Here is a 10136-nt window from a genome sequence, read left to right on the forward strand (position 1 = left end):
ATATGATAAAGATGTTATATCAGTATTTATTAATAATATTAATATACACCTCTGGAAAAAAATAAGAGACCACTTCAGTTTCTGAATCAGGTTCTCTGTTATTGCTATTTATAGGGACTGTATATATGTTTGAGTAAAATAATGAACATTGTTGTTTTAGTTCAGAAATCAATATTTGGTGGAATAACCCTGGTTTTTAATCACAGTTTTCATGCATCTTGGCATGTTCTTCTCCACCAGTCTTACACACTGCTTTTGGATATCTTTATGCCACTCCTGGTGCAAAAATTCAAGCAGTTCAGTTTGGTTTAATAGCTTGTAATCCTCCAATTTTCTCTTGATTATATTCCAGAGGTTTTCAATTTGGTGAAATAAAAAAACTCATCATTTTTAAGTGGTCTCTTATTATTTTTTTTGATTGCTGCATTATTACTATTAATATATTATTCTTATCATCAAGCTTTTTCATCCACAAGCACTAGATATCTAAATATGAACTTGTAGTGTTGAGGTCCTTTTAAAGCCTTTTCTCTGTTTGTTATAAATTTCTTTGAATAATTTCTGTGGACATTAAGCAAGGCCTTCAGCCAGCGGGGCTTCCTCCAAAACATGCGGCCCAGTTATAGGGGGCTTACCATGGTAACAGGTAGCGGATCTGCGGAGCTGGAATCCCCCCGCTGCCCTGATTTGGGTGTCAGAAAGCTTTTTAAGGCTTTTCACCACGGTCTGGCTTTGTGTGAGAGGACAGTGGCGTGGCAGCAGCAGCTAACAAATAGTGTTTGGCGGCGCTGGCTTGTGGGCACTTTGTGTGTTGGGGCTGGAGGACAGAGGAGGGCCTTGTCGCTGTGGCCCGTGTGAATGGGGAGAGGTTAGAGACGGGGCAGGAGAAACATGAGCCCCCCCACCAACCCTGCCACCACTCCACAGAGAGATACCTTGAAGTGAGTGACCTCAGCTCGGCCGTAAACACAGTTTAGGGGTTTATGCTGCTGCTTCTGAGGGAACGCTGGAGGTGGGGGGATACGCTGCTTTCTTCTTCAGGGGGCAGAGAGGAGGGAAGAAAAGGATATTGTCATTCATGGCTCCTGAGCTTTGATTTAGAGCTTTGAGAGGCCGTGGATGTGACGCCCAGCGAGGGGCCTGCTGCTGTGAGAACGGAGGTGAAGCTGGCAGCGGCCATAAAATTGATTATTGATGCACTTTAAATGCAATAGGAGTTCGTTCTCCAGCAAGCAAAGACTCTGAAAGCACTTTGACATTCCGACATTGGGTGCAGCGCTAAAATTTAAGCCGACGCGTTGGTAAAGTCTTCCATTCAGAGTGTGTGTCTTTGTTCTCTTTAACTCATTAAAATCTGCCCCTGTGCAGAGCACGTGCATGTCCACTTTAGTCAGAGCACAATGAACAAGCATGTGGTACTGAAGCTTTCTGCACTGTTACACTGTTATCTGTTATCACCAAACAACATGAGATCCATGCTGCCTTAATTGATGGATCCACTCTTGATGTACAACTATTACTTTGAAATATAAAAAGATTCATTTTAGTTAATTTTAAAATGTATCAAGAATGTAATTTATGAGCATCTGTGAAGTCACTGCTGTAAAATGTTGTGTTTTCTGTGGTTCCTTCTTATTTTGAGCTCTTTTTGATGGTTATAAAGTTGTTGCTCACTATTTTCCACCGCAACTGAAGAAAGACCCAACAACCTCATTGAGAAATTAGATTATTAAAGGACAAAAATGTGCCAAAATAAATAAATATACACCTTTGTTCACTGAATTGTGGTCTGTGGTCAATGTAGCAAATCAGGTGCTAAAAGTGTTTATATATGAAATGGTCAAATCTTGTTCACTGCAAAAATAAAAAAAGAAAGCAACACTAAAACTCAAATGAAACTAAAAGATTTTAAGAACACAACCAATAGTTAAACTACAAATCTTTAGTTCTGATTTTTTTTTTTTTTTTGCAGTGTTGGTGATTTCTGCTTAACTTTGTTTTACATGTTAATAAAAAATGGAATTGGAATGGATTTGCAAATTTCTCCCTCTACAGTGCATAGCATCATTAAACATCGGTCCATAAATAAGAAATGCAGTGTAGGGCATTATGTAAAGGACCAGGACACAAGCATAAGATAAAGGCCTCCCTCAGACTGCATTGCCTCAACAACCGTTATTCAACAGTAGATGAGCCATATGGAAGTACAATCTAAAGTTACACTTACATAAATCAGTTATTCACTGTGAATTAAGGTTGAACTGATATCCTAACAGATGTTTTAGGGGTTATTTTAGCTAACAGAGATTTGTCACTATGTCACTAACACTTGGAGCTTTGGAATCAAAGCTCCAAGCCCTTGATTTTGTCAAAGTAATTTCATTGTTTCTGTAATGGGTGATACACTACCAGAATAATGAAACAATTACAAAACAGATGATGTAATTATTTTTGCACTGCTATAGTCTTGTGCAATATTATAAGCAAATATGTTTTTTCCCAATTCAAACCTCCAACAGCTGCTGCGTATAATGAATAATAATATGAAATGAATAGAAAGTTATTAAAACACATTACTATGATTTTATAATAAGGCTTTAAAGGGTTAAAAGTTTAATGAATCAGAGTGAACAGGTGTAGCAGTGTTCTGTAGTGAGTGTTTGGTCAGTACTGGTGCTGGTGGTGTGTAACATGTCAGAGCTCATGGGTCCGTGCGGTCGATTGTGAGCTGTAACTCTACCTCACTCCTCCAGCGCTGTCCCGTTCTCCCCTGTGTGAGGAGATAAAAGACTGGGGACCTGCCCTCCCTCCACTGCTCCCATACCTCCGGATCAGCCTGTTCCCAGCACAGTGCCAGGGCACGCTCTACACACACACACACATACACACACACACACACACACACACACACAGGGTGACACTCTCTGCCAGCTGCTGGACCATCGCCACCCACTACCATTGCGTAACACACTTCATGAGTCTCTATCTGTCTTTTTCTCACCCCTTCCTCTCACGCTCTCTCTACCTTTTTCTAGTTGGCATTATCAGTTTAGTTCATTTGAGAACAGCTAAATTGGTTTAATGGGTTATTGTAACAACAACAACAACAACGACAGTTACTATGCATCTATGACTACACTGTAAAATGTGATAAGTTGATCTTACTTTAAAAAATGAGGAAACCGGTTGCCTTGAAAAAGTTAAGCAATTATAACTGTTAATTTCAAGTTAAGTTCACTTTATGCTTGCTATTTAAGTGTACTCAAATCATAGTTAAATCTACACAGTTTACTTGAGTTGTTTCTACTTTAAATAGCCTGTAAATGCAAGTTTTTTTTAAGTGTGTAAAACACGATAAGTTGACTATATTCAAAACTTTTGTTGTAACCGATTACCTAATAAATTTTAAGTTCATGTAATATAATTTTTAAGTACAGTGAACTTAACAAATACATATACATATATATTTAAAATGAATATTTTCCTGAACTTGTTTTTAGTCTTCTTTCTGGTTTCATTCAACTATTTTTTAAATACTCATAGAAAAGTAGATGAAAGAAAACAGTATAGAATTAAAAGTACTGAGAGCACAGCGAGAACACAGAGTTACTGCAGCTCAGTAAATGATGCTTGTTCTACAGCCTGCATACCCACAGAGGCCAAGTATATACTCATAACATATGATTTACAAGTTTACCTAACCTACCCTGGGAGGAATCACTACACACTGATGGTGAGTGCTACAAACTGGGGGACACACCCAGTATGCAAATCGATTGTGACAGAAGCCAATGGAAAAGAGGCTGTTAATGGCAACAGACTAAACTCAGTTATTATAAGTTGGTTCAACTCAAAGATCTCTGTTTAAATGTATATGTGCCCACAAATGTTCATCTAACTCAAAATAGTTGAGTATTGTTTAGAAATCTCCATTTTTATGTAAAACAGACTTAATTTATTTGAGTTCAAACTACTTCTGGGTTTACAGTGTACTACTGCTAATAATAATAATAATAATAATAATAATAATAATAATAATAATAATAAGAAGAAGAAGAAGAAGAAGAAGAAGAAGAATAGTGTGCTAAGTGGTGTAACAGTGTAAACATCTTATTTGTCTGTAGTGAAACAGTCCAGTCAGTGCTGTAGCAGTGAGATGCGAGTCACAGGTCACAGTTGGTGTAACAGTGTTGAGTGTGTCACATAATAATTGATAATAATATCAAGTATACACTTTATTTATAAAGCACCTTTCATACATTCAAATGCAGCTCAAAGTGCTGTACATACAGAGATGTAATCAGAATAAAAAAGAAAAATGGAAAAGGAAAAAAAACAGTAAAAGTAAAGTAAAAAAAGACAATAGAAAAGATTGTGACATATGATATATTTAAATAAATCAATAAAAAAAACATAAAAATCAAAACATAAAACATAAAAAGAAAACATAAAAATGTAAATCAACACATGTATCTATGATTAATAATACCTATGGCTCAATTATTAAAACAAAGTTTATAAAAACTTCTCTTCTTTTCTTATTAACTTTGGGTACTTTAAGCAGACTGGAAGTGCTAAATCTTAAGGAAAGACTGGGAACAAAAGGGAATAGTCAACTGTAATATGTGATGGTACAAATCTATCTAATGCCTTAAAAACTAATAGCAGTACTTCTAAATCTACTCTAAAAGAGAGTGGAAGCCAATGCAATGATGCCAGAACTGATGTAATGTGTTCTCTCCATTGTGACGCCATTAAAACCCTTGCAACTTATCAGTCATCTTGTTTGGTAGACCAGTAAATAAAGAATTGCAGTAATCAATTTGTGAAAAAGAAAAGTGCGTATGAGTTTCTAAGCATCAGGCAGGTTAATAAAATGTCTAACACGAGCGTAAGTGAAAAAAGGCACATGTCAGGAGTGTAACAGTGTGTTACAGAACAGTACTGTAATGTGTAGATTTTGACAATGAATGCCAATAATAGCCTGTGCCTACAACTGCAATGCATCAACACTAATATCTCACATTATGTTCAGCACCCCCTCACATATAACATTACTTAATGATGTACTTACATGTAATATCATTTCACAACTGCAGTACCTGATTTTACACCTTAATACATTATATACTTAATATTACACTCCTGAATACTGTGATGAATGAGTCCATCATCCCATTTAAACTTAAATTTAAACTGGTAAAAGTAGTACAGAGCATCCAATGTTTTTTTTTTTTTTTTATGTGGGGGTTCTGTGAGTCGGGCGTGAACTTTTAACCCTAAGCTGGTGGTGCGTTTCATCTGTGGGCACCCGGCCCAAAAGGCAGGAAAAAATGTAGAGAACTTTAATAAAGGGCCAAAAAAAAAGAAGAGAGTTATATTAGTGTTTCAGGATCACTGATCAGCAGTTATGGCAGTGGGAGTGCAAACATGTCCACCATAAGAAGGATTACTGACCACAGGTCACGTGTCTGGTTCTACAAACTGCACAAAGCAGACAGCCTCAGCTGATGTCTCTGTTGTAATGTTGGGAAAAATGGCTTAAAAACTTTGAATTGGCTTATAGATTATAGAGAGGTGTTAGCCAAAGACTGATCACACTTACTGTAAGCCTAAACTGTGATGCTATTTGTAGTTTTACGTTTAGTTTTGATTCAGGCTTAACCTGGGTCTTTGAGTCTGGCCTATGATGTTAGAACTAAATATAGACATTAAAGCATTAGAAATATTTAGGCCTGTATAATTCCAGGCTTGATAAAATGCTGATATGAATCTGAGAATAGGGGTACTTTAAAAATCTTTGTTGATGGTGTCTACGTGCTGCAACCCTCCCTTTGATTTTTACTAAATAAGGTCTTGAAGATAATCCCATCTTATCAGAACGGATAAAAAGGCTTTTCTCAGTGCAGCTCTGCATGTTATCACTTTATAAATGGTGGGTGTAACCACTTAAATCATTACATGGAAGACGAACAAGAAATACAGAAATACCGTTAAAAGCTTTAAAGAACTGTAAGTCATGATCCACTGCTAATGTGGTGTATGTAGTGTTGTACATACTATTTTTTATCCTTAAAGGGTTGTTAAGGGTTAAGAAATAAGTTTTTCAAGGGCTTCAAATGATTAACAGTATCGATTCAAAGTTTTTAATTCAAAATGTGTGTATTTTAGTACACTGTCATACTTTCAGTACTAAGGTTCTTGAAATATCTCCTGTTTTTCTAACATTATATTTTTATTTATTATTTTGTTTTACCATAACATTACATTTGCTATATACAGTCACCTGCAATGTTTCACTGAAGAGAACAACCTTCATTTCTATTTCTTTGCTGATTCAACATTTCTGAATAAAATAAAATATATATATTATACTGCACACTTTTCATCATCTCCCTACAATATGATACATTAAGCAAATATACAATACAGCATTAGTGTGCATTAAAATGTGCAACTTGTGTATTATTACTGCCTTGTTTGGGCTCCAATTAACCTCAGATTTTCTCACACACACTGACACACACACACACACAGACATGCAAAAAAATAAAAATAAAAACAATATTAGAGAATGTGTATACTACATCCTGTCTACTTTGCACTTACTGGACGCAGGCCAGTGAAGGTTAGAGCAATGGGAAACACCCCTACATCCGCGGCTGCTGGGGCCACTGTCACCACACCGGCAGAGAAGAGGAGGGTGGGAGAGATTATATTTAGCCAGAGAGAGAGAGAGAGAGAGAGAGAGTCAGTTGATAAATAAAGGGCCGGGATCCTGAGAACGACGGCAGGACCCTAACCAAAAAAAACAATCCGCCAGTCGACACAGAGTGGCCTGAGAAAACAAACAGAGCTGATGAGAACGCCGCTGCCTTGGAGCGCCTCATTAGTGACCAGATGCAGCTTTTCCCCTCCGCACTCTCAGCACTGCTTCCTTCTCCTGCCCTGGTGTAACACCAGCTACCCTACTAATAGGTCTAAGATGTTTTTTAATGAATTAGTGATGGGATTTAAAAAAAAAAAAAAACTTTGGTTTGGCAAAAATGTAATGTACAAAGAATTCTCTGTATGCCACAAAAAGAAGAGTTTCTTTGATTTTACCTAATTGAAAACCTCTGGAATATAATCATAAGGAAGATGGATGATCACAAGTCATCAAACCAAACTGAACTGCTTGAATTTTTGCACCAGGAGTGGCATAAAGTTATTCAAAAGCAGTGTGTAAGACTGGTGGAGGAGAGCATGCCAAGATGCATGAAAGAAGCAATAATGTTTTGACTCATAATATGTGAAGCCAATTTCATAAGAGAGAACATCACTCAAGTCTTCCTGAAGAGACAGCCTGGGGTTTCACATTTCATCAAAAAAATGTATGTAAATTATTTCCACTGTTTGAACTTAGTACGTAAGTGCTTTGTACATACAGTACATCAGTTTGGATGAATGGACTCATAGAAATGCTCTACAATACTGGGAGTATTGATGTAACGCTTAATTCACATAAAGTAAGTAAAGAGCATACTTGCCTTTTTCTGTAAAGTAATCATTTCAGATATACATCAGTAAACAGAGATGAAAAAACAATGACTTTTGAAAATATTAAATGTCCACCGTTAAAATTACACTGGCAGAAATGAACATTAATGTGTTCGTGTTTTTTGCCGTAATTTACAAGATACAAGATTTATATTGTCACGTCACAGAGTACAGGTGTACAGGTGAGTGAAAAACTATAAAATTTTGTTTTATAGTTATGGCCCAGACTGAAGGCCTTATGCTAACTGGGCGTCTTTCTGGATTTACAATATAAGTAAAAAAAACACAAATGTGCAAAATTACAAACACATTTATGAATTAAACTCATGAGCGTCATGTTGTTAGCAGACATTCTATGGGTAGCTGGCTAAAAACATCTCCCACTGAGAACAAACATGAATTTAAATGTTCGGTTCAGTGTGAATGAACTGGTTCAGTAAATTAAGAAAAACAATAATCTTCTCATCACTATTGGGCGAGCATTATTCCAACCACCCCATCCAAACACACACACACACACACACACACACACACACACACACACACACACACACACACACACACACGACTTGAAGCAGCAGTAAATCACAGGCCTGTGGTAGCAGAGTGAGGGTAATTTTTTCCTTGAGCCGGTTAATAAGGATGTTTCTGTGCCGTTGGCTGACCTCCCCTTCTTTGTTAGCCCTCCACACGTTCTGGCTTCTTGTTTATTGTATTAGCTCAACATGTTTTTGTTTTGAAAGTAATTTGTCATGCTAAGTGTTTGGGGGTTTGATTGCAGTTCATTTGTTTGAGTGAGGTTGTGAATGGTTCACAACTCTTTTTTTTGCTACTTTGACATTACAATTATTATTACTTAGTTTAGGTTAATAGCTCAGATCTGATCTTCCTCTCTAGACTGTTAACACTCTTATTTGTCAGTAACCCATTCCTGTCACAAGTGCCCTAGAAATACCCTCTTTGTTTAAAAAAATGTGCACATAACAGTTTAGACATTAATAAATTAATAATATGCCAGCTTCATTGCAGCTGCTTGGGCATGTATCAGTCATGTGTCACGTACAGGGTAGTCTATCATAATGTGCTTTTTTTGGCTCAGATAATTTGGGGTCATTTCTGGATAGTGTTGGTATATGGCTAATTCTGTATATGATACATGATTTTGTGGATTTCACAGCAAACTGTGTTCACCGACAGTGATTTTAAGTACAGAATCATGCCTGTTTGAATGCACTGCTACCTTGGGGCCCAAATATCTTCAATATTCAGTATAGACTTTGTGCCTTGTCCAATAAATGTGCACAAAACATTTAGGCTTTCACATTAATAACATACCAGCTTCTTTGCAGTTGCATGGGCATATATCCAGTATGTGTCTAATCCAGGGTTGGGTTGTCTATCATAACATAAAAATCTGTTTTAAAAAGAACTTTAGGGGTTCCCATACAGTCGTACATCACTTGCATTTGTTATTTTTGAGACATTGTTGTATTATGAAGAACTACATTGCTATAAAGAGACATTTAAAAAGCCTTTATTCACTCATTTTAAATTTAATGCTGCTACCCGTTCGAAAGAAGTTGGGACAGGGGCAACAAAAGACTGGAAAAGTTAAAGGATGCCCAAAATGCTCGAAAAACACTTGTTTGAAACATTCCACATATAAACAGGTTAATTGGAAACAGGTGAGTGTTATGATTGGGTATTAAGGGAGCATCCCTTAAAGGCTCAGACGTTCACAAGCAAGGATGGGGTGAGGTTCACCACTTTGTGAACAACTGCATGAGCAAATACTGTAGTTCAACTGCTTATTACACATGTTACAACAGCGTGGCATCATAGTAAAGAGTGCGGGTACAAAAATGGCCGGCCTTGGATTATATTGGAATTGGGGTTGTACAATCGGGTACAGATGAAAGCTGTTTGAGCTGCAGTTGGATTCAGATACAATTTAGGTCAACAGATTTTTGGTTCAGACAACATTTGTTTGGATTGCAGATTGCAGACAGATTTAAATACAATCTGACTTCCGAACTGCCTACCAGGAGACATAATTCAAACTAAATTAATTCAGAATGGCACACAATGACACCAGATCAAAAACCAAGACTTCTGTCCTCCAAGCCAAAGCCAAACCATCTAAAGGGGTGTCTAAAGTGTTTTTGAGAGCCTTACTGTGGAGAATTAAAGTTCAGTTGCTGTTGTCTGTAATTAGCACAGACTACTTTTGTGTTATAATGAAAACAGTTCAGTTCCAGTGCTATTAATCTCTACATAAAAAAAAATAATTAAACAAAACAAGGAGATCAACATTGCTCCGCATTCATCTATTGATAAAAAAAATAGCCTACTTGTTGGACTTCTCTTCTGAACTTGCTTGGAGCCATTTATTTAAGTATAATGAAGTATACATTACACAAACTAATTAAAAGCTGTTTTTTTTTGTGTGAATCTGGCAGTCAAATAGAGTTGGCAGTCAAAAATTGCCGATGTTATCAACGCTGTTAGTGTTAATTTAATAGAGTGTCAAACTTTACCAAGTTAATCAGAAATCCCTGATATATACAAAATAGACTATAATTGTGTAATTATTGGTA

This window comes from Astyanax mexicanus, chromosome 1 (genome assembly GCF_023375975.1).
Source record: "Astyanax mexicanus isolate ESR-SI-001 chromosome 1, AstMex3_surface, whole genome shotgun sequence".
NCBI classification, from domain to species: Eukaryota; Metazoa; Chordata; class Actinopteri; order Characiformes; family Acestrorhamphidae; genus Astyanax; species Astyanax mexicanus.